At 44.4% G+C, this 26,716-nt stretch overlaps 1 protein-coding gene across 3 annotated transcripts in view; it reads left to right on the top strand.

Annotated features, from left to right (window-relative positions):
- The window catches only part of MFAP3L (microfibril associated protein 3 like), a 288,930-nt gene that overhangs the window by 130,525 nt on the left and 131,689 nt on the right, over positions 1-26,716 (top strand). The window lies entirely within an intron of this gene.

Raw genomic sequence — 26,716 nt, 5'->3', positions numbered from 1 at the left:
TATCTGCTGCTCGCCAAGGAGCTGGGGGGACGTAGGGACACACATGCTGTTTGCAGGAGCTCGCGCCAGTGCCCATTTTGTTAAAAGTAAAGTGTGACTCTCCACTCAACGCAGCCGAATCTGTTCATATTACAGAAGTGAGCACCGCTGTTTCCGTTTCAGTAAATAAGCTGTCCGAATCTGTTGGATCTCAATGTGTGGGCCTTTATTAATACGTTTCTCGCACTTTTGTGGTACGAAAAAGGGTATGTAACGCATGCATCCCCATTTTTAGTCAACAAACTGCTTTGGAATGTGACTTTTTTTTCTGCTTAGTTGGTGACCTTTTTCTGGGCTTTTGATTAGAATGTGTTGAACTTGAAATGTAGACGCTGATCTCAGTAGATATGCAGGTGCGTCAGCCACCTTACCGTGGGATATAAGGAGCTATATAAACGCAGTTAAAGTCCGATACAGTGCGCTCGACTGGCAAGAAATGGAAGGAGCAATAGCAGGTGAACGGTTATGTGCCAGGTAGGCGCCGTTACAATTCCCAAGCCACTTACCCCGTCAAGATTGCTTTGCCAGAAGAAAAGCCTGCCTGGTGTGCTCCAGTATGCCAGCCTTGCCGGAGATACTAATGGTGGCACTCAGTAACACAAGAACTACTTGTTGTCCTGCTTTTGGCACAAGGCTGCTTTTCAGGGTAGCATAGTAGGTATTCGCTACCCATCACGCTGTGGTTATTTATCCTACAGACCCAGGTTTTTCACACCAGACCTATCCATTATCGATGGGTACCAAACCTATTCATTTTATCGGTGAGTACAGTTCTTCCACAGTGTAAATAAATCTGTAAAGAGCTAATTGCTGGGCCGTGCTGGCATTTCTTTCATTAGGTAAAGAACTCATGGCCAGTGTGTTTCCACAATGCCCTATATGTAAACCACCGTTGTCGCACCCATTGTCACACTGCCCTACATAAAAGGACAGATTGCCATTGAAATGATCTTTTCTACACAGCAGTTGTGATACACGAGTAAGGCAGTATACATTAACACAGTGAATGAAGCATCTGTGATATACCAGTTCCTACTTGATCAGTTGAAACTTATAAAGATGTATAAACCCAAAAGGGGAATTCTTACAATCGTACTGTGTACATTTGGGAATGGTCATAAAGTGTTTTCTGTGCAACATATTTGAACCCGTCCCACATACCTAGTTCAATTTGCCCCCTTAAAGTGCTGTGGGAAGTACTTTCACTACTCCTGAAATAAAAGCAGTCAATGATGCTAGAACCTGGATACATTTCTTTGTTTTTCTCTGCAGTCATCTTGAAATGATACTGGCACTGCTAGGACAATATGTAGGCCACAGGATGTGCCTTACGTGGACTGCTGAAGGATGAGAATTGAATGTAGTAGAAGTTGCCTTCATGTGGAAACCCAGGTGCAAGAAGTCCAATACTAAGGCAATAATGAAGTGTTGAGGCTTGTGCTTCAGTTATGTTATGGTAAATTGCATTCATTTTGCAGTTATGGAGGCTGAATGGACGATGTGACTGCATGACGAGTAGTAACTGAGATCTGGATGAAACTGAGTGGCCAAGGAAATGTGGCCACCCTGGGCCCCCCTGTGCTCTGTACTGTTAAGTAATGCAAGTAACCCCTATTCTTGAGAACTGAAATGGAGAAGAAACAGACACTAAAGTGTCAGTCTTTCATTTAAAATTCACGATTCCTCTAGCTTAGGGAATCGTGCAGAAACCATATACAGGGAGTGCAGAATTATTAGGCAAGTTGTATTTTTGAGGATTAATTTTATTATTGAACAACAACCATGTTCTCAATGAACCCAAAAAACTCATTAATATCAAAGCTGAATATTTTTGGAAGTAGTTTTTAGTTTGTTTTTAGTTTTAGCTATGTTAGGGGGATATCTGTGTGTGCAGGTGACTATTACTGTGCATAATTATTAGGCAACTTAACAAAAAAAAATATATACCCATTTCAATTATTTATTATTACCAGTGAAACCAATATAACATCTCAACATTCACAAATATACATTTCTGACATTCAAAAACAAAACAAAAACAAATCAGTGACCAATATAGCCACCTTTCTTTGCAAGGACACTCAAAAGCCTGCCATCCATGGATTCTGTCAGTGTTTTGATCTGTTCACCATAAACATTGCGTGCAGCAGCAACCACAGCCTCCCAGACACTGTTCAGAGAGGTGTACTGTTTTCCCTCCTTGTAAATCTCACATTTGATGATGGACCACAGGTTCTCAATGGGGTTCAGATCAGGTGAACAAGGAGGCCATGTCATTAGATTTCCTTCTTTTATACCCTTTTTTGCCAGCCACGCTGTAGAGTACTTGGACGCGTGTGATGGAGCATTGTCCTGCATGAAAATCATGTTTTTCTTGAAAGATGCAGACTTCTTCCTGTACCACTGCTTGAAGAAGGTGTCTTCCAGGAACTGGCAGTAGGACTGGGAGTTGAGCTTGACTCCATCCTCAACCCGAAAAGGCCCCACAAGCTCATCTTTGATGATACCAGCCCAAACCAGTACTCCACCTCCACCTTGCTGGCGTCTGAGTTGGACTGGAGCTCTCTGCCCTTTACCAATCCAGCCACGGGCCCATCCATCTGGCCCATCAAGACTCACTCTCATTTCATCAGTCCATAAAACCTTAGAAAAATCAGTCTTGAGATATTTCTTGGCCCAGTCTTGACGTTTCAGCTTGTGTGTCTTGTTCAGTGGTGGTCGTCTTTCAGCCTTTCTTACCTTGGCCATGTCTCGGAGTATTGCACACCTTGTGCTTTTGGGCACTCCAGTGATGTTGCAGCTCTAAAATATGGCCAAACTGGTGGCAAGTGGCATCGTGGCAGCTGCACGCTTGACTTTTCTCAGTTCATGGGCAGTTATTTTGCGCCTTGGTTTTTCCACACGCTTCTTGCGACCCTGTTGACTATTTTGAATGAAACGCTTGATTGTTCGATGATCACGCTTCAGAAGCTTTGCAATTTTAAGAGTGCTGCATCCCTCTGCAAGATATCTCACTATTTTTGACTTTTCTGAGCCTGTCAAGTCCTTCTTTTGACCCATTTTGCCAAAGGAAAGGAAGTTGCCTAATAATTATGCACACCTGATATAGGGTGTTGATGTCATTAGACCACACCCCTTCTCATTACAGAGATGCACATCACCTAATATGCTTAATTGGTAGTAGGCTTTCGAGCCTATACAGCTTGGAGTAAGACAACATGCATAAAGAGGATGATGTGGTCAAAATACTCATTTGCCTAATAATTCTGCACTCCCTGTATTTGAATGGAATAACTTCAAATGAATGCAGTCTAGCAAATGGCTAGGCAAATAAAGGTATGTGGCCATGTGTTTCAAAGCCCTAGACCATTTAACTAGATCGAGTGAAGATATAAGGTTGATAGCCCTCGGGTCACCCCTGTTACACTGATATATGAATAAAGTGAACTAGCGAAGGACTGTCAGTGGAGGTAACCAGGTGTTTGTATCCCCTTGTACGGGCCAGATTCCTCACATGAGATGATTACTAACTTCTATGAGGAATAACTTGGACTCAGATGTGGTAGCTTGACCTTGCATCTGTGCTTTCACTATACAAGAGTGGTTTATGTGTAAAAAAAAAAAAAAAATCATATCAATTAGGATTACAGATACTATATAAATTACTGAACATCTTAGCTGAAAAAAAGGGCACATTTCCAAAAGCTCACAATTTACCTCAACATGTTAAAGTCGAGATGCTAAACACCAGTTTCGGAGATTTGTGGTTGTTTTCCTTGACCTGGCCCCACCTGACCCTGCCCACACTTGATTATGTTTTTCTACCTTCGTAATTGTCATGGGATCCTCCCCTTCCTTAAAACTCAAGAGTGAATTGTTGTCAGCCTTGCTGTGTCCCTCAAGCGTTGATTGCTGCAGTGCGGTGTTTTGTGCTCAATATGCAAAAATGAAGGTACTCAAATCACACAGATTTTAAGGTTTCACCATCGGCTGCCAGTTAGACAGAGGGCCAAATTCAAAGTCTTTGCTCAGTCACCAGGCCTATCATTGTGCCACTCTGTTACTTTTTAGAGTGTTGTACTCCATCTCTTCCCATACCACATCTTTTCAGTCTAGGAAACTAATTAGGCATTATATATTTATTCAATTGTTTACATATCTTCAGATTTTTCCACTCTGCCGCTTTGCAGCGCTCTCAGATGCAAGCAAGGGGACGATAGTGTTCGAATTTGCTTACAAGCAAAGATGCACCACTATTTCATTTGGGAGCCAAGCACATAGATGTTTGTGCCCACTTTGAACAGCGAGTCCGTGTTGAGAGCATTGGATAGGATTAGAGTGATCCGTAGTATTAACAGGAGGATAGTAGCAGGAGGTTAAATTGAAAAATGTAGATGCACTATAATAAAAATCTTCGACTCACGAGACCTGAGGAAATGTTGCAAAGTGATACCTGACGTATGTCTTCGTTGGAAAAACAATGTGCGCTACTGCATTAATCTGCTAATGGTGGAGTGAGCTTTCACTTTAATGCCCAGAGTGAGTTATAGAACTCAGTGTTTGACCTTCTGCAGGAAGGGGTAGCCTGTGAGATGTACCGCCTACACCCTTTTCGATTTTACATAAGAGTTCTGAGCGCATCTGCGTCCTACTGAGCTAACAAATAGGAGAGGAATGCATCTGAGAAAGGGCTCAAAAGTAATCTAACTATAGTTTGACTTGAATGGGCGTAACCGATCTTTCAAGTTTATCATTAATCCTTTAATTCACGAGTACATACTTTTCTGGTTTGTGGGTAATTAATGGTTTCACATCCTTTATGCTTTGTCTGTGTAAAAAATATAGTTCAGCTGCCTGGTGAATAACATTTCTGTGATTTATATCCGGCTAGGAGATATTCACCCTGGAACTCCATGTGCCAAGAAGGCACAATCTAAGAATATGCAAACGATAGACAGCAGTTGTGAATTGCAGTGTTGTGCCGCAGTTGTACAAACTCGGCCTAGCACATGACTTATTACACACATTTATACAATAAATGATGGTGCTTGCCTCTTGGCAACAGTTTCAGGTCCGAAGAAAAGCTGAATTGTCTTGATATGGGGATGAGGTGTCTAAATTACTGACAAATTTGTAGAGAATAGGTTTACACAATTGCATTGATGTCTTCACTAAAGCCGTTGTCTGCGATATAGAGACATAATTTTAGCAAATACATGCTAATTAAGAATGAGAGCTAGCCTGTCATATTATCTTTGGCACGCCCGTTACACATAAAATATCTTTAAAAAAATGCCTTGTCATCTCACAACAAGGTGGGATAAATGAGAAGTAGCTGCCAAGTTGACTTAACACAGATTACATTATTCTATCCACTGCTCTCCAAGGTATAAAAATGAGATCCCATTTGATCATGTTGAATCTGATTTTGCCAACCTAATATTGAATGTGAATTTGGTCTTGCCACCACCATACTGATGTTGGTAAGGGCTTTCCAAATCTTATGAATGAAAGACCGCCTTCTGATTCAAAACAACTATGATCTGCATTCACAGTGTATACAAAATTTGTCCTATATTACTGTATTCTCACCTGATTATGGCATAATAAGTTTCTACATTTGTAATCATAATTCCCCCTGAAGTATCACACTTTGTTTACAAGTGAGCTGTTTCCTAAACGAAACTGTACCTGGTATGTTGCCGGGGAAACTCCTTTACTAACAGGTATTTGTTTGCCTGTGCTCTCTGGCATTGGGAACAACACTGGAGGGACCACAACCTTTCCCACACTGGCCTGTTCAGCAGTGCCTTCCCATCACAATGAGTAGTTGTTGCTTCTTCATATACAAGGCGAAGGCGGTTCTTGAAACTACCCTGAAAAATATTCCTTTTCCTTGAAACCTTATCTTCATAAAGGCTAGTGGCTGAAAGATTGTGAACAAGCATTGGCAATGCCAATAGGTCTGGCTTGAAAAGAATGTTGGATGGAAATGAGAAGCATTACAAGTAAATAGCAGGGGAGTGAATATGTATTGTGTGGAAACAAAGAACTGTTGACCAATATCAGTGTAGGCTGAAAGGCCAGGTGTCAGTTGCACTGTCAAAACAGACCTAAAAATCCATGTAGGTTACTGACTACCATGTCTCATTTGTGCTGCTGTCAGAGGAAAACAAGTTATCTAAAAATCTTTAATACCATTACCAGAGACAAGCGGCATAAATTATTAAAAACATTTTAATAGAATTACATGCATATGCCTCTGAAAGTTCAAACTCTGGCAGCTGGATAAATAACCAAATAGATCACAGCTGTGTCGAGGGCAAGCAATTGTTTTTTGTGGAAGTGCTCATCTTTTGCCCAATCAAAACGTGCTTCTGGCTCCCAACATATGGGCAGAGCCAAAGCCCTCTCTAGTAATGCTCACATAATTGTCTGGTGACAGCCGCTGTGTCAAGCCAGACCGTGAAAGGGCTTTAACTCAATTTGTCATTCAGTCTGTAGTCACATCAAGTAGCTACCTGAATTTCCTCAGCATTCATTCTTAAGTAGTCTCTCAGTCAGTCATCCCCTGTGTTCTGCCTAATTAGCACACACATTTACTCACTACCACTATTGTGTTCTAAAGCTCCTCAACACAATGCTTCCACCAAGTTCACTGCGTGCCACACTGTCTCCATTACAGTTGCCACACTGGAGGAAGAACTCCTTTTACCATCCTATTTATTTTCATGATTAGTGGCGGTCACAATGGGGTATACTGTACTGCTTTTTGTGCACCATTGTGGCAGGCATTGATTCACACCAGAGGTGAGCTGCTGTAATATGAAGGCATCATGACATTTATTAAGGAAAGCGATAACATCATCCCTGCATCTTCCTGAGAATTACTTGTAGTGTTTCTTTCGCAGAAAGTCATCCTTGCCTTAAAACGTTCTGAAACACCATCGGAATTAATTTTGATTCTTCAGAAGCCGAAGAATTAAGACGTTAACTGCTGGAATTTAGGCACAACAGCCATTTTCAAAATAGTAACTTTGGCCCATAAAATCACTCTTTACCATTTCTTATACAATCTCATTCAACTCGTTTCATTTCGGAACACTTGTTACAATGGTGAAATGTTAGAATGCTGTTTTAATACACTGGCTGTGTCCTATTCCTCGATCTGTTTTAAGACAGACACTCATAGTTAAACACAAGATCAAGCAGAGGGTGTCAGGATATCTCGAGTCCCAAAATACACCATTTAGCTGTGTATAGCAATAAACTTCTCTCATCCTCAAGAAATTCCGTAAACAGCTGGACTCTGAGTCGCCAAGACAAAATGTTATATTGCACTATTAACTAAGAATGGTTAAACCAAACAGGACATTCCTCACTTGAGTCCTGACCCTGCCTCAGTTCTTCGTATGTTTTACCCTTGACTAATACAGCTGACCGTGCATTATTCTTCTATTTTGAACACATTCATAACTCCCCACCCTGAACATCAAACTCCTATAGCACCTTCTCAAAATACTACCTTTTGAGATACCCCTAATCGGGTACACATGAGCAGCAGAATGCTAACGCTTACTTAAAAGTAGGACAATCCTCTAGCAATGTGGCTATTTTAAATAGTTTTACCAAGAGTTTGTTGACATCCTGCCTTCCTTATTATCTTTAGTTATTAATGGTGTTTCGAACAAAAGTATACTACTGTTTTTTTTTTTTTTTATTATTGTTTTTATTGGCATTTCAACATCAACAATCGAGGCCCTGCGGAGTGTACCCGAGCTATAATCATCATCATCAACAGTAGAACCATGGATTCTCAATTCTCGTAGCTCTGTTACATATCTCCTATCTTCTGGCTCATCCTATATAGTAGAAGGTTGTTCTATCCGCAGTAACAGTGCTTTTAGACGAGTCCAGAATATACATACACAAGAAATATGTTAGTGTAATGCAGCAACACAACCCATTAGAACTCCCCCAACCCCATTCCACCCGTTTGGGCTTCCCAAAGTGAGAACTCCATGAGGGCCGACCACTGAACTGTGGAAGCCAGGCAGCACTTAACTTTATATGTGGTAATCGAATGGTCATTTGGAGGCACAGTCTAGTGGGCTCCAGAGGTTGGGACCCTTCTTGGAAGGGTCAGTGAGTCCTTTAACACTGTTGTTTGCTTGCCTGGGGAGGGATGACACACAACCTAATCACCTGGTAGTTTGTTATTTCATCTAGTGTGCTGCATGTGGGCTTCTTTGGCTCCTGCCCACTCTACAAGGTCATCCCGCTATCTACTTATCTGCGGAGGTTGAGCACTTATATATCCAGTGTATCGCAATGTGCTGGTCGGCAACAATGAGTCCTAGTGTTATGTACCTTCTGCTTAGCTTTTTTGGGGGTTGTCTGGGCGGTAAGCCTTATAGACCTGTTCTGATTTGTCTAGGAAACTGTCCAGCCACTCGCTGCTCTGAGATGGATCAGCTTCTCCATCCAAAAAAAAAGTCACTACTGGGCACCCCAAACCATGTGTTAAAAAAAAAAATATATATGTATATATATATACATATGTTTTTTAATTGGGTCATCAGTACTGCAACAGGCACAACTGGGGACTCTCTGTGGGTATATGGTATGGAGTTTATCTGGTGAGAGACATTCCATGTGGACATAGTTATATTGTATTAATTTGAATCATGCGCTAACTGATACTGTCTTTATCCCCATATATATTTTCCCCCACTCCTTAGGGATAATGGGCTCCTCACTAGGGCTTTGCAAGTATTCCTCTTCCCAAAGTGGCCCCAGACACCGGTCGGTACAAAGCGCCAGGTAGATATGCATGATTAACTGCTGGCCTCCAGCAAACGCCAACAAGGTGACAAGTGTCTGTGATGGTCCCGGTGCCTCAGGAAAGGTCAGCCAAATCTGACGGCCATTTTCGCATATTGTAAAAATTGTCCTCGTCCTAGTGCAAACATTCCAAAGGCATCTTGCATAGTTATGAAACGATTGTCCGGATATAAATCTGCCAACATACATTTCAGCACTTTAGGCAAAAAGAAGTACAAATCATATCTCCAACTCCAGAGCGTAGGGTGTCCGCTGAATCACTTGGCAGACCGCTCGGTCCCACAAGCAGCAGGTTAGACTAATCAGGTGGTGTTAGAAATGGGCTCTTTGGTTGGCAGTCAGGTTACCTCCTGTCCAAGCAAGGACCCTAACTCTAGTCAGGGTAAAGGAGAATCACCCTCAGTTAACCCCCGCTCACCTCCTTTGGTAGCTTGGCACCATCAGGTAGGCTTAACTTCAGAATCAATGTGTGAAGTATTTGTACCAACACACACAGTAACTCAGTGAAAACACTACAAAATGACACAACACATGCTTAGAAAAATAGGGAATATTTAACCAAGCAAAACAAGACTAAAATGACGAAAATCCAACATACAAAAGTCAAGTTATGAATTTTCAAAGAATAAGAGTCTTAAGTCCTTTAGAAAACAGTGAGAACGTTGTTAGCGTACAAAAGTACCTGGGTAGCGTCAAAATAACAGCGCACAGGCGAGTGTGTCGGAAAAGGCCGGCGATGACTTCATTTCTCACTTGCATGCGAGATCATGCAGGTTTGGCGTGCATCGTTTCTCCTCTCCCGCAAGAGAATGATGCGTCTATCCGGACAGGCACTTCGGATCCGACAGGCTTTGCGTTGTTTTTCCGTGCCCAGCGATGTTGCATTGAAAATCCGGTCGCACAGTATCACAAAACCGTGCTGCATGGGGTTTGTGGCGTTATCAGCTTCTGTTAGCGGGTGTTGTGCGTAGTTTCTGCAACTGTGTTGCGTCAGTCTTCCAGCCGTGATGCAGGTGGAGCGTTGAATTCAGCCGCAAAGCCGGCGGCACGTCGTTTATCAGCCGCGTCACGGAAGGTATGTCAAAAATTTCCCCACACGGCGGTCTGTGCATGGATTTCCAGTCTTGGTCTGCCAGCTTTAGCTTTCAAGGGCCCAGGAACTGGATAGGGCACCACTTGGCAGTGCAGGGGCCTCAGCAGAGAATCCAGGTGCTGGCAGGGGAAGTCTTTGATGGCCCTGAAACTTCAACAACAGGAGGCAAGCTCAGTTCAAGCCCTTGGCCATTCTTCACAAGCAGGAATGCACAACAAAGTCCAGTCTTTGTCCCCTTTCACAGGCAAGCAGCAACTGCAGGATAGCTCCATAAAGCACAGTCACGAGCAGGGCAGCATTTTCCCTCAGCTCTTTCTCCTTGGGAGAGGTTCCTCTTGATTCCAGAAGTGATCTAATTTTCAGGGGTTTTGGGTCCTCTTATACTCCTTTCTGCCTTTTGAAGTAGACCTACGTCAAAGGAAAGTCTCTTTTGTTTGTGAGATCCTACCTTGCCCAGGCCAGGCCCCAGACACACACCAGGGGGCTGGAGACTGCATTGTGTGAGGGCAGGCACAGCCCATTCAGATGTGAGGGACCACTCTTCCCCTCCCTCCTAGCACATTTGGCTCATCAGGATAATCAGGTTACACCCCAGTGTCCTTTGTCTCACTTTCTAGAGAGAGGTGCAACCAGTCCAACTGTCAAACTAACCCAGACAGGGAATCCACAAACAGGCAGAGTCACAGAATGGTTTAAGCAAGAAAATTCCTACTTTCTAGAAGTGGCATTTTCAAACGCACAATCTCAAAACCAACTTCACTAAAAGATGTTTTTTTAAATTATGAGTTCAGAGACCCAAACGCCACATGTCTATCTGCTCCCAAAGGGAATCTATGCTTTAATAATATTTAAAGGCAGCCCCCAGGTTAACGTACGAGAGAGAGAGAGAGGCCTTCTAAAATTGAAAACGTAATTTGGCAGTATTTCACTGTCAGGACATATACTAATGAGTTTTATATGTCCCACCTTAAACATACACTGCACCCTGCCGATGAGCTACCTAGGGCCTACCTTAAGAGTGCCTTACATGTAAGAAAAGGGAAGGTTTAGGCCTGGCAAGTGGGTACACTTGCAAAGTCGAATTGCCAGTTAAAACTGCACACACAGACACTGCAGTGGCAGGTCTGAGCCATGTTTACAGGGCTACTAATGTGGGTGGCACAACCAGTGCTGCAGGCTCACTCGTAGCATTTGATTTACAGGCCCTGGGCAGCTCTAGTGCACTGTACTAGGGACTTACCAGTAAATCAAATATGCCAGTTGTGGAAAGCCAATCAACAATATAATTTACACAGAGAGCATATGCACTTTAGCACTGTTTAGCAGTGGTAAAGTGCTCAGAGTCCTAAAGCTAACAAAAACAGGTCAGAATAAAGAGGAGGAAGGAGGCAAAACAATTGGGGATGACCCTGCAAAAGGGAAAAAGTCCAACAGGTGGGGTAATGTATCTGGAAGATCTCTACCGCTCATGACAATCATCCATCATGGGAACCTGCTAAGAGTGACCTCTCCCAATTATCTTTTCCATCAAGTCAGTAGGCAGCATGCTGGAGGTGGGCGGCCATGTAATAAAGCTCCAGGTCGGGGACCTCCCACCCCCTCCATCCCACTCTGTTAAGGGTGGCAAGCCCAACCCTACAGCACTTTTCAGTCCATAATAGTTGTAGTATAAGCTTGTCCAGCTCTTTGAGCCCTTGGCAGGGAATTTCATACATGGCCCCCTGAAGGGCATAAAAGCATCTTGACAATACCATCAACTTCAGACAGGCTATCTTCCCCATCATAGACAGACGCAACGTGTTCCAGAAAGCCATACGTAGGGCATTCATCACACAGTCCAAATTGAGGTCATGAGTTAGTTGCTCCCCAATACCCAAATAGCGTACCTTGTTGCTTTTGCAAGGAATACCTGCCTCTGGCAGTCGTTCTGGTCGTACCGCACTCAGTAATCCTATGGGGAATAATGCAGATTTAGTTGCGTTGAGCCATAGGCCTGAGAATTCCCCAAACTCCGGCATCAGATTTAAATTTATGGGGGAAGACAAGTCAGGTGGATGAACGAATACCAATGCATTGTCTGCATAATGCAAGACTACATGTACCATGCGTCCCACGGTCACTCCCCATCCTCCATGAATCCGTGCAGTCGGTTGTTCGTATAACAACTTAACCCATTTTGTGTAAGTCTGCCCCAGTCCAGATGCCTCCATTACCTGCCATATATAGTCCCAACTGACTAAATCAAAGGGCTGTTCTATGTCTAGAAAGGACAGTGCATAGGTATCATCCATCAGTCCTGGGGAGTGTAACACATTCATTAACATACTTCTGTTACGTAGCGTGTTTCTGTGTGGAATAAAGCCAGACTGGTCAGTATGAACCAGAGATGGGAGACATGGGAGGAGCCGTGCAGCCAGCTCCGAATTTAATATTTTCTGATCCATATTCAACAGCTGATAAGAACTTGCCAACATGGGATTTTTACCAGGTTTCCTGATTAGTACTATCATGGCCTCCCACGCGGTGTCTGGGAGAATCCCTTTGGAGAAGGCCTTCTGATACTGTCAAGAGCTTATACACTAAATCTTCAGGGAAAGCCTTATAAAACTCCGCTTGGAGTCTATCCCGCCTGGCATCTCTGCAGTTTTCATGGCGTCAGTTACTCCTTTAATCTCTTGACAATGTCAGTAATGACAGCCTCGCTAAATATTCTGAGTGTATGGGGTGCCCATCGGGAGGGGTGTGGTGTAAACTTGATGCAAGTGGTCTTCGAAGATTCTGTTTATCACCTGTTGAGTGGTGACGACCCGTCCCTTACTAGTATTTAATGCCAGGACCGTTTGCTTTAAGGTCTCAGCGTATCAGGTGTGCCAATAGGCATGTATAAACACTGATAACTGACAGCTTGCTTGTGTTTCTCTAGCCTGTCCCACAGTTCAGACACAGTCTCTTTGTCTATCTCAATTAGCATTGTTGACATGTGATTTACAGAGCATCTTTTCTAATCAAGCCAGCTCTGTCTCCTCCCTCATTATATCCCTTTCCAAGGTTTGTTTGATGCCTAGTGAAATAGACATACAAACACCTCTAAGGACCACCTTGAGTGCTTCCCACTCAACTGCTGTAGTACTTGCACTGCCCCAATTAGTTGCAATGTATTGGTCTAAAGCATCTTTAAAGGTAGTTGGGAACACTGGATCTGTCAATACCTCCCCCCGGAGCTGCCATAATGGGACAGTGGGCAAGGTCTGTCCAGTTGAGTTCTGTAGCAAAAGTGGGGAATGGTCAGAGATGCATTGTCCCAGATATGCTGTATTGTGTATGCATTATGTTGCTGTGGACTGGACAAGAAAGAAATCTAATCTACTGTGTGTGTTGCACGCTGGTGGATAGCAGGAATATTCCAGGGCATGTGGGCACTGAGCACTTCAAATATCCACTAGTCCAATTCCCTTTTGTTAGTGCTGCTGACATATTTGGTTTAATTGAATGCCGCAGGGGGGTTCTGTCTTTCTGGGTTACAGATAAAGTCCCCTGCCATCAAGACCTCAACCCCTTCCGATATCCCTGCGGCAGTCAACACCATTCCAAAAAATGAATTGTATTCCAAATTAGAATCGTATATATTAATAAGGCAGAGATTGTGCCCATCCAATGTCCCCTCTAGAGCAATGTGACGTCCCTCAGTGTCTGCCTGCACCCTGACTGTCTTAAATGGTGTTCCAGGTGCCACCCAGATGAGTGTCTCTATTTCATAACCTGAATGGGATGTGGCGTAGATCTGTCCACGCCATCTCAGCGTAATGCTGGAATTCAGTCGACCCAGATGTGTTTCTTGTAAGAAGGCCACTTGCACCCCATACTTCTTGAGATAAGCACCTACCTTATCCCTCTTTGTGGGGTTATTCAAACCTCTAACATTCCAAGTAATAAATTTGCATGCAGCGTCTTTGATATTCATTGTGTATTCGAGTGTTGTGCTGTGGGCACCATATATGTGTTGTGTGCCCAGAATCCTCAGCTGTGCCAAATAAACATGGAAGCCTTTCCATTCAACAACAAAATATATATCTACAGCTACTTAACCACTCTCACGCAGACCAGATGGAGTCCCATGACACAACCTTCAGCCAATAGAGCACCATCTCCCAACCCAGACACCTTCCCTTAGAAAACACCCCTTTAAGGTAAACTTTAATACTGGTAAACTTTGGTTGAAATGTCTGGCATAGTCGCTGGGGTCTCCTCGGATTCCACAGCCCATGAGAGAGTCGCAGCAATCCTCAGGGATCAGAACCCCAGGCATTTTCCACCATGAAATGTAAGCATTCCTTTTGGTGACAAAAAACTGTCAGCAACAAACATTAAAATTAGTAATAATGCTCATCAGTTTTTGTGACCCCAGTCAGTTTGAGAGCTTTCAGGCCCAATCAGGTCCAGTCTCTCGATTTTACTGCTCTTACTGGATAGTTTTATAAGTGCAGTGATATCAGGCTCCGTGCAGTTAGTCACTCAGCATATGTGCTATCGCTCAGTGTGTCTAGCCCCTCTTGAAGCTGAGAAAGAGTTGTGGGTTGTCACTATCATTGCTTCAGTTTGCAGTGTGCTGTCTTGGCAGGCCAGGATGCGTCTCTCTTGAGACAAAGCAATCTTTCCCTGACGCGTAACTCGCCTACTCCGACCACCCCTCGTCGGTGACCACTGGACAGTCCTTCCACACAGCCTGGGGGGACAGTGCCCAGAGTGGGCCACAAGAGTGCAGTGGGCTGCCCCCACTTGCGATCCTTTCTCCCTGCACCAGTGGGGCTTTCGTCAGCTCTTCGGCCTTTGCGCCTGCCCCACACGGCGCTTCTGCAGTCAGCTGCTGGGGCCTCTGCTGTCCTTGTTGTACCACTTCCGCTAGCTCAGGCCCCCTTAGTGTTCGTTTTATATAACAAAAAGGATGGACACTGCAGCTATGTCCCATTGGCACCGCTCGTGGCCCTGGGGTAGGTCTGGCTTGGGTTCCCTTCTCGTCTGGTGCTGCAGGAGTCACAGGTACATGCCCTTGCCTCTGGGGAAAGTGACTCCCGTCAGTGCAGCCTCTGTAACCACGAGGCACAGGCCCGTTCAGCTTCGGCCAAAGTAATCAGAGGCACCCCAGAGCTTTCCGGCTCCCCACAATGCAGAGGCTTTGATGGCAGCATCGGATCCAACATTTGGTGATCAGATTATGCAGGATTTGTAAGGATTATTGATTTCATGGCGGGAGTCCTTGTAAGACGTCTAGTCTGACATCTTGCTGGCCACACCTCCCCCCACCCTGTGGCCCTCATTAGGATCCTGATACTGTGAGAGAAGGTAACAAAATATGCAAACAATAGGCCCAACCTCCTTCTAAATGTTGATGTTAAGATTTGCTTCACATTATTTGCTGCCAGGACAGAGGCATTAGTGCCTGTAAATTAGATTATGCACATGCGGGATTTATTAAAGGCTGTTAGAGTGCAGGTTAAATAAGTTAGGTGATAGGTCTAATAGATATGAATAGATGGGAACACTGATCTGAACACCTAGTATAGTTTAGAGAAGGATATATTTTGTGAGAAATTGGATTATTTGTTAAGGGGGATGTTAACCCCACTCAAACTACAATCCGAATCCCTGTCAAGGTGAACCACAAAAAGTCACTAAATTAACCTGTGCATAACCGTCTGGGAGCTTGGCACAACACAGTCAGAATTAGCTGAGAGGCATTGTGTATGGAACACCTAAACTGTATTAAAGTGAAAACACAACACAAGACAAATCTCTCGCCAATTTAGAAGCACAGAGTAAAATCTTATAACTTATTTGACACCAAAAAGACAAACATCCAATCAGTAGGACCGGAGATGTGAAATTTTAAAGGATTAAGTAAGTATAGCACCTGAAAGCACAAAGCCTCAACTGAGGTTATCTAGACATGCTGGACTGGGACAAATTCATAAGTTCAAGCTGACCAAGATGGAACGCTGGCTGGATACAAGAACGCGTTTGGCCACTGTTCGATGTGCCGGGTTGCACTTCGATTGAGCTGCAAGGTCCTGCGTCAAGATGCATCCTGTTGCATTGGTTTCAATGAGGCCGCTGACCAGGAGCTGTGAAGTCCTGCATCAAGATGTGTCACCCTGTGTCGATTCCAGTGAGACCACTGATCAGGAGCTACAAGGTACTGCAATGTGAGGTCCTGTGTCAAGTTGCGTTGGGCTATGTCACTTCTGAGGGAACATACAGTTGGGACAGGAGGAGTACACTCTGATGCCAGCCAAGGGTCTAGGAGCTGGGGGCTACTCTTAGGGATCAGGACCTACTCCAGTAGAGGCCAGCATCAGGGCACAGCCAGATCCAGTTGAGGCTGGGCAGATGCAGGACAGGTCTTTGGAGCTTATCTCTCTATAGCTTAGAACAAAAGGCCAGTCGGCTAGCTCTTGGAGTCACTCTGGTGGTTCTGGGTTCAAAGAGCAGGTCCAGTCTTCCTTTCTCAGACAGGATGGCAGTCATTCTTCCAGCAGGGCAGTCCTTCCAGCAGCAGGACAGTCTGAAGAGTTGGTCTGAGGGCCCAATGTGTATACCTGGTGCTAGTGTTGAAGTGGGAGAAATTGCTAGACTTCCCTCCCTCCCTACATCTGGTACCGGGATTTCCTTCCTCCCTGCCCTGGTCACAGGATGTTTGGGGTGGCAGTAGATTAGTGAGAAGTCCTTTGTGAGGGTGCTGATGCAGCGCCTTTGAAATTCAAGTGTGGCAGGTGACAGCCCTGCCCCCATCCATATTGTCAGGATAGCCCATCCTGTCAACGCCAAGTCTGTCTGGGGGGGGGGAAACACAAAGGCAGACAGCCAGCAACTCCTAGTCATGTGACTCAGGACACAAGCTGCAGGAACCAAATGGTTAGGATAAGGAAATGCCAACTTTCTAAAAGTTGCATTTTTAGAATTGTGACTTAAAATTAAATTTTACCATTAAAGAGGATTTTAAATTACAATTTACTAGAGGCCAAACATGGCATTTCTACCTGTTACCAAGCAGTAGTTATTAATTATTGTATGTAATAAGGTAAACAAGTGTTATCCTATGGAAATGGTAGACCTTGCAGTAGTGAAACATGAAATCAAGAGTTTTTCAAGACCAAGACATGTAAAACTCAAAAGTGCATGTCACACTTTTTAACCTATGGGCTATTTACGACCTACACTACAGGTGACTTGTATGTATTAAAAACTATGGTTTAGTCCTGACAAAAAGTTTATCTTGCCAACTTCAAATGGCAGTTTAAAATTGCACAACACGCTGCAGTGGCAGCCCTAAAACACGATTTAAAAAGCTACCATAGTGGGTGATACTGTGAGTGCTTCAGGCTCACTTGTAGTGTTTCATTTACAGTGCCTGGGTACATGTAGTGCCACTTTACTAGGTGCATAACCGTAAATTAAATGTGCCAATCAGGTAGAAGTCAATTCGGCCATGTTTTAGGGAGAGAGCACAAGCACTTTAGCACTGGTTAGCATTGGTAAAGTGCACAGAGTCCTTGAGCTAACAAAAACAAATTCAACAAAGCAGGAGGGGTTAAGGCAAAAGATCTGGGGGACTATCACCCAAGGGTACCCGTTCTAATACTCCTGAAAGAATATTTTAATAGTGAACATTCAGCATACTTCAGTTCTGTTTCGCAATTAATTGGCCAGTTGTTTGGGAAGCTCTTTAGAGATTGATGCAATAAAGAAACATCATGGACTGTTCCAAAATGTAACATTTCTATATTGTTTGTTCTTGATAGTTTACCAAAAGGAAAATTCAACCATACACATTGGTGTCTTCTTTTGTAGTAGTGCCAAAAGTAGTGAGAGCACTGTGAGCTCAACCTTTTTGGAGTAGACAGTTAGTTTCCTCAAGTCAATCGAAATTAGCAGGATAGTTCTAAAATTCACAGCACTACTCACAGAGCTGTGGTTTCTACTTTGGTTTGAGATGGTTTGCTACTTGGTTTTCTATTTTTATTATTACACATTACAAAAAGCCCATAATGGCCTAGCAGTTGCAGCAGCTGAAGAACACCGCTGGAACCAGAGTGCCCTGGCCTGCATTGCAGATTACTCTGTGAAGTAGTCCAGGGACCATGTCAAGGGAAGACCAGGTGCTTGGTGGGCACAAGCCATTGCAGACCTCAAGAGATGATTCATTTAGACTACAGGTGACTATCTGTGCCTTCCAGAGAAGGCCGACATCTGGACAAATGGCGCACAATGGACATCTGAAGTTGAAATTGGGAGATCCAGCCCAATAAGGCGAGATCTCTACTAGGCTGAACATCTTGAAGTTGTGTGGCAACAATCACTGAGAAGCCCATTAATGTTTCCAGCAATATCAACTAAGCATCTTCCCAGTATAGTGGCATTACCCTTATCTTAGGTGCTGCCAGGAACTTTGAAGCTCTACCTGTACCCCAGGGTTTTGTGCTGCGGATAGTACCTTTAATAAAGTCCAGCTGCGGTTCCTGTGTAACATCATTAAAACTAGATTGTAAGAGACCCTCGGACTTCTACCTAACAGCCAGTCAGTGACTGAGCCACACGAACAAGTCGACTGCCTGGGGGGAGGGAGGTATTTTTACATCATGCATGGCATTACTTGCTGTTTATCCAGAAAATACAAAAAAATTAAGTTTAACTGTAAATACACTTTATTAAATTGCCTTCATAATCATTGCTTTTAATGCTGCTCTAGGAACATCAGACCATGGCCTCTGATGTCATGAGTAAAATCTTGCCATCATTCCCCGCCACTTGCCATTTCACGGCAGTATAAGCCACAACAATCTGACTCCTTAATTACTGCAATTATCGGTACCTAGGATTTCTCATTACCTTGTCAAAAGTCCACCAGGCATCCAGATTGCTGACCTGTGTAGTGCGTACATTTCTGGACACCTACCCAGTTTGTAGTTAGCTCTTGTTTTAAAGCCATTCTCTTTTAAATGCGCCTGTACCCGACACAAGGCTTTCTAAAGACAAGGTCCGACTTTCCGTCAGTACAACTCAGAGGTGTATAATCCTTCAAGGACTCTGTCCTCTTCAACAGGTAATCCTTTGGCTGTGCACAGGTTTTGAGTCTTTGCAACAACTGAAGACTTGACAAGTTCTTCAACAAACCAAAGGCAGTTGGCTCCCTGGTGCAGTCTTGAGCCCCAGTCTTCCCTAACTGTTAACTGTGCGTTATAAGAATTGCAAATAAATAACTAGCAAACGGCTGTTGTCAAGAAGGGCATTGGTCAACTGGACCAAACGATCTGCTTGTAACATTGTTGTATCAAGACGCTGTTCAGTCGGTGCTGCTGGTAGCTTTATTATGAACAGCAAACACTTTAATGACAACACCAGCTAGGCCGCACCCAGTTCAGTGCCAGCTCCAAATGAGGTGCACCGCCCACAAAACCGCACCCTGTCGTTATTTATAGCACCTTTGTGTAATGGTGGACCAATCGGTAGTCATCCTTGTGCTGTGGCAGAATGTGGTTTCACAAACCATTCACTGGAGGGAGGCGCGTGATATTACTTGCCACAAGCATTAACGGAAACTCTCCTTGTGTGGTACCCTCATTTGATAGCAGGACTTCCTGATGTTTCTGGAAGTACCCACCGGCCAGCAGTACCAGATGTCAGAATCTCCCACTGTGCAGCACCCGTAATTTACTGACTCTACCCATTCTGCAGAAGCTGCATCTTGTTACTATAAGGTGGGTCCTAACGTTACCATTTTTCATGACCCATTGTGCAGCACCGTGCAGCACTGTGATATCCATGGAAGCATCCATTGGGCAGCAGCTCCTGTTAGTGGGACTGCTGCTGCTACTGCCAGACACGCTTGACTATCAGCCTAATGATGATGGTAGACAATCATCAACCCACCGAGCCTCTTTCTGTTGGAGTAGTATCCATCAAGCGGTCACCGGATGTTGCTAGCAGGAAACCGATGCTTAAGATGGCACCCAGCGAGCAGCAGTGGCTCGATGTTCGAACCCATTACGCAGGACCCTGGATTAGTGGTGATGACGCAGACATGAAGGTTTTACATTTATTAGCGCATAAACGTAGTATTACAATAATCAAGTGTGACTTTAACCGAACTAATAAAGATTGTACGGGGACAAAATGTGCCCTCAGAGTAGTTCGCCAACATTTATAAGCGTGCTTTATATAACGTGATGTATTAGAATTGTACTAATCTGACATAACCGTAAACGAGTGCCATGATTCGCTTGTTTGAAATGTTTTAGCTTAGCATTACTTTAGTGGAGGCTTTGGCCTAGTTGCCTGGTCTCACGGTTTAGATGCTCGTGTTTTTCCAATGTGCCAATAAACGTGTATTTCTGCTTGAAGCTGTACTTTTCCACTGAGATCGTTCACATGCTTATCTATAAGGTTTCGTGCCAGCCTGGCATCTTCTTCTTTGCTCCAAGGTCAATCTGCAGGTGCGGACAATGGAAGCTCTGAAAGTGAGTTAATTGGTATAAAATGTTGCAACTTACGTACCCGTCTCCAAGGATAATGTATGCCTAGGTAGAAGCTTGAGAACTGTTGTTTTTGATTGGACAATTTGAAGCCAACCTATGAACCCTCCAATGGAAGACCCAATGGACCTGAACTGTTGTCTATTTAAACCAGGTGCACGAGGAGAAAGGAGCCATTAGCAGCCATTACTCGTCCATTGGCCATTGCATCCTTTACGGCCATTGCCAGCCTTTTACCCGCCATTTTGCAGCCATTATGGCCCATCTTGCTACGACGCCATTTTGAAAGAGACTTTGATGCTTTCTCTAATCGAGAGAAAGAGACTTTAAATAATTCTTGCCCTAGAGACTTTAACTTTGAACTGCCCCTTTGCATGAAGTAGTAGTTTACCTTGCCGCCGTGAGGCAATTGCCCCGTCCACCTTGCCCCTTTGCCCCGTCCCATGCTGATTGAAACCGGTATCCATGCTGATCGAAACCGGTACCTGTGAGACGAAGACTTCCTTGAATGCTGATTGTAATTGGTAAATATGAAAGGAAAATTGTACAATTGCATTGTGTTTCTTTTTAGGTAACCAACTGCTGATTTTGATAAGGGCCCTAGCTAGGAGTTTTCTAAATTAATGTTGCTAAATTGTTTTTGCATGAAATCCCACATGCAGATGCTAATTCAAGGTTAGATGAGGAATCATTGGTGCACGATGCAATTTGAGACCTTGTTATGCTGACTAATGTATTCAATTAGCTCATTACAGATCATAGTTTTAGTGGTTTGCGTTGCTATTATCGAATGCATTGTTATTCAAATTCTGCATAGATTGCATCTTTTCCGCCGTTATGGACAGCTATTAATGTTCATTTACATATATCAATTGGTGTTAAGAGATATCTATATTGTGCTAGCTTTGTTAATATAGGGAAATAAATTCATTAACTTTGAATAAACTGGTGTGGTTATTCATGGCCAAAAGGACATGGTTCGCCGAAATGTATTCTGGATTAATTGTTAAGTGTTATGTTGATCAGGGTATTGCTTATGTTCGTTATTGATTAGATTAGATAGGCTGATCTCGGGTGAAGAGAGTCCCACTTAGCCAAAAGATTCATCGACCCGAAGAGCGTCCAAATACAGGTAATTTATTAGGGAGGAACGCTCTATCAGTAGATGGTAGCAGAGGACGGTTTAGACTTTTGAGACCCCACTCGAGAGGTATATGGTGTTGAATTAGATTTTCTTGGGTAAAACAGATTGAGAGAATGATGATGGGCTAAGTCCCCCGCGACTTTCCCGGGATCTCGGAGCTTGCGAATGGAGAGAATGGAGGTGTGGAATCGGCGTTGGCGGTACTAGTGACGGTATGAGAGAAGTTAGGGTTTTGCGCTTGCACAGCTTATTGCCGCAGAGTGTTTGAAAAGGTTGTGAGGATTTTAGAGAATAGCGGAGGTGCGACTCCGAGTGTGAGAGTAGGGAAGTCGCCGAACTTCATGTGCATGTGGCGCTTTGTGCAGAAAAAGGTCCACGTGGTTGTTGTTGTTGAGACGGGCCCTGCGAGGTCAAGAGACTCCGGAGTATGTTGAAAAGTGTATGAGACACTTGTTTTATGTTGTGGTCTGGTCGGTTTAGTAGGTTGATCGGGCGTGGTCAACGAATCGGTACGTGTGTTAAGGGAGCGAAAGAAAACTTCGACTTCGGGCTTTGACAAATTCTAAGTGCACTAGAATAGATCATTGACAAGTTGAGAGCAGTCTGCGGGTCAGATTTGCTTGCGAAAGTGGGGACCGAGAAAGATGGAATAACTGCCGAGGCTAGTGAAAAATCCCTAAGGTCCTGAAGCGACTGTGTTACCCTTCCTGTAGTAAACCGACAGATCTGTTTTATTATTATTATTTTTTTGGTTGCTCGCGATACATGCTAGAAGTTGTTACGAGAGGAGCTGAGTGAAGGAGGACTAGCCGCGAGGCTTTGTCAGCCGCAGTGTGTGTGAGTGTGACGTCACTAGGAGCCGCGCTGGGATAGGTTGGTTGCAAAGAAGGGTCGCGCACGGATTGGACGCAGTCCGTGGGGCTCGATTGGAAGGGGAAAGGCAAGCGAAGAGTATTCCGGGAATTAAAGTCACTTATTGATTACAAACTTTGTGAAATAAAAGACGAGAAAATGAAATTTTTTAAAGCATTAAAGAGTGCGATGAAGGGGGAGTCTTACATTAAAGCGAGCGTAGGAGAGGAGACGCCGCCCGAAGGTACACCAGCTTACATTGTAATGGAGGAAAAAGGGGTAGCTCCGTGCCTTTGGCTAAAGCAATGGCACAAGCTGACAGAGAAACATGGGAGTGTAGCGTTCCCGATCCATGGGACATTCAATATAAGGATCCTAGAGAATTTGAGATTCGCGATGTACGACATGAAGGTACCTCCAAGGCCAGCACAGTTTGAGGCTCTAGCGATTTGGAAACTAATGGCTAGACAGCAACAGCAAAATAAGTTCGAGACCAGGATAAGGAAGGTAGAAAAGACACTAGCGGACGCTAGGTGGGATAATGCACAGAAGGTGTGGAGGTCAGATGTATTGCAGGGGATAAAATTGTTTCCCGCAATTACTAAGGAAGAGGAGGCGACAGGCAAGAAAGTTACCTGTAAGACAAACAGGAGGTGTTCCAAAGATAGAGAGGACGAGGAAAAGTTAAGAAGAGAAGAGGAGTTAGAGGATGAAGAGTTAATCATGCAATTGCTGAACGACCGTCCGCCACCTTATGCAGAGAGTGGACAAGGTCCAAGTACCAGTTCTGCCCCTCAGGCACCGGTACAGAATAATGGAACCCCGAGTTCAGAAACGTCATCGGGATCCAAGGACCCGAGTTTACTGTTCACCCCGCAGATACCGCAGGTTAGGAGAATATATCCAGATGTGCTATATTGAAAACAGCCGAAAATTATCAGCCGCAGGTCCCAAGGTACTACAGCAGTGACAACAGTACGGGAATGACTCTCGATCCGACTGTAATGGGAGTACAGAATGGTCGCAACCCAACATTGGCACAAGCTGAATCAACTCAGTTTTTGACGCCTCAAAAGCAGATGCAGGGGGGAAACGCACATGCTCAGATGACGGGGAGTCAGATGGGCATGCCGGCAATGATGACCCATAGTGTGGGAATGAACATGCCTCAGAACATGGGGAATGGACAGAACGCAGATGCGATATCCCTACCCATTACTGTAGGCCCACCGGTACCTTTGTACATTCAGCCTAACTCGGGTATGAGCGGTCAAGGATCAATGGTGCAGAGTGGGATGGAAAGGAGGTGCATACAAAACACTCCAGAGACAACTCCGATAGCGGCTCTGCCAACTGGATCTGGGTCCTTGATGGAGTTTAGTCCCATATGTGCTCAGTCAACAGTGGTGAGGTCGAGTCCCCCACTGATGATACCGCTATCATCGAATACTGAAAAGTTGCCGCAACCATCAATGGCAGTCGATGTGAATGCTACTCTGATGGGGTTGAATGCGCAACAGCTGACACAGTGGTTCAACAGTCTGAATTCCACACAAAACTCAGCCAGTGGGAAGGGAGAAGACTATTTGAATAGGGTCAGGTTGAACATGGAAGCAGAAGAATTGGTGGAAGGGACTATGGGCGTGAATAGGTTAGAGTCCTACTCGGAAGAAGAGCTGAGGTATCTATGTCCCAGGATTACGAGAGAAGTGAACAAGGTACATAGAAGGTTGCAAGAAATAGCTGACAAAAACGGGGTTGAGATAGACAAGACAAAACACTTGAGCAGGAGCTATAGATTGGATTTTGGGACCACAGACTTTGAACACATGAGGTCAGCAGGCATGAAGATACACCTTAGAGAATTGCTGCAGAGTGCGCAAGTGTGGAGGTGCTTAGACAAATGGGAAAGCAGATGGGTAAAGAGAAAGGAAAAGAGGAAAGACAGTGTTCCAGAGCACAACGAGAAAAGACCACAGAGTAGTGATGCAATAACAATGTTACCAATGAGGGAGACAGCAGGGGGAAAATTAATACATGTACCGTGGCACAGGAGCGACATTCAGTCCTTTACGGATGATTTTCCCAAACTGAGAGAGAAACCGATTGAATGGTATCAACAGACTGATAGGTTTGTGAAGCTTGCAAAATGTCTTTGGGAAGATCTGAACACCCTCTTTGAGATTGTGGTTCCGGCAGATTTGTGGGAGGATTGTAAAAGGGCTGTAGGTTGGCCGACAAGTGAACCAGAGAGAGACAGGGATACGGGTGCACCATCACCTATGGTGATGAGCTTGTACTACAAGGTGATTGAGCATTTGAAGACGAAAGTTGCTGCGAAAAATGTGGATTGGCAGAAGATTGATCGAACTGCCCAAGAGGCTAAAGAGTCGATTCATGGTTACTATGAGAGGTTGTTGAAGGCGTTCAAGAACTACAGTGGCACGGAAACAATAGAGGCGAAGGACATGCTTCATTTTGTGTTTAGATTTGTGGAAGGGCTGAGACCAGAGATAAGTCAGATGATAGTCGCATTTGATTTGTTGGCAGTCGAAACCTATTGATGAGGTGTTGAATTACGCGAAATACTGTAGCGACGAAATTGAGGTGAAACAGAAAAGGTTGAAGGAGAAAGTGATGGTGATGCAGCTTAAAGCAGCTCAGACAGGTCTGCAAGGGTTGCAAGGGCTCCAACAGCAGATACCGCAGCCGCAGGGAAACATGGTGTTTCAGCCACAGGCGAGAGGCAGAGGCAGAGGAGGTTTTGGGAATAATGGTCCGGATTTGAACACTGTTGTGATTCCGAATGGTGTCCAGGCAATGAAAAGGGTGATGCCGTGTCACGTGTGCGGAATAGTAGGTCATTGGAAACGCGAGTGCCCGATGGTGGTGCAGGAAGGTGCAGGTGTTGGTCAGCAAAACAATGATGTCAATGCATTCCAGACAATGAGGGGACCGAAAATGAGGGGTCCAAACCCAAATTTTCAGACCATAAATCAGCTGCAGGGATTACAGCCCATGCAGCCGCAGCAGATGCAGATGCCCCGTATGCAGATGACGCAAATGCAGCCAATGCAACAGCAGTTTCCCATGGTACCTAATCAGCAAATGCAAATACCTTTGGTACCAGTGAGTCAGCAGCAAGTGATGGTTCCTCCACAGGTCTTGAGTCAGGTGATGAGTACAAATGGCACCGTACAACAGTTCCCATTACACAGTGAGAATGGAATAAACAATGTATGGGAGAGTGAAAGTTCAGATGAGGAGGGAAATTGTGTGCTTGCAGCATCCTTGGAAGTTGATCAAAAGGGTCCATATGTGGAGGGAAGAGTTATGGGTCATAGTGTTTCATTCTTGGTCGACACAGGAGCCACACGTTCAACTGTTAGGAGCATTGAAGTACCAAATTTGCCACTCTCAGGGAGGACAGTCCAAGTGGTGGGAGTAGCAAACAGGCACCTGACGAACCCAATCACAGATCCAGTACCAGTCAGAATTGGTAACTATCAAGGGTCACATAAATTTGTGGTATGTGACTCAAGCCTGATAGCACTGTTAGGGAGAGACCTATTGTGCAAATTGGGATGTTCGATTATGTGTTCGAACGATGGAATTAGAATTCAGACGAGCAGTGATGGGGAAGAAGAGGACAGTGAAGAAGGGGATGAGATGGAAACTGTCGATGAAAAATATCCTCTGATTAACCTTTTCCCGATGATAACTGAAGAAGATATTCCAGCTGAATTACGGGAAACAGTCGGAAAGGAAGTGTGGGATATGACAGGGAAAGAGGTGGGATTGATGAAAGGAGTGGAACCAGTGAAAGTGACTGTAAAACCCAATGTAATCTTTCCCCAGACCCCACAATACCACATGGCACAAGACACCCTCATGAAAGTCGCCCAACTCATTGATGAGTTTGTAAAACAGGGAGTACTGAAAGAAGTGTTAAGCAGTCCATGTAATTCACCAATCATGGGACTAATAAAGCCGAGTGGAAAGGTCCGAATAGTGCAGGACTTGAGGAAGATAAATGACATCATAATTAAATGCTGCCCTGTAGTACCGAATCCAGCTGTGATAATGTTTCAAGTCCCTTGCGATGCCGAGTGGTTCTCAGTCATTGACTTGTCACAAGCATTCTTTTCGGTGCCTCTTCATGAGGACAGCCAGTTTCTCTTTTGTTTCAAATTCTTAGACAGAGTTTACAGTTGGTGT

Source organism: Pleurodeles waltl, chromosome 1_2, assembly GCF_031143425.1.
Source record: "Pleurodeles waltl isolate 20211129_DDA chromosome 1_2, aPleWal1.hap1.20221129, whole genome shotgun sequence".
Taxonomy (NCBI): domain Eukaryota; kingdom Metazoa; phylum Chordata; class Amphibia; order Caudata; family Salamandridae; genus Pleurodeles; species Pleurodeles waltl.
This window is presented reverse-complemented; position numbering and strand designations above follow the sequence as displayed.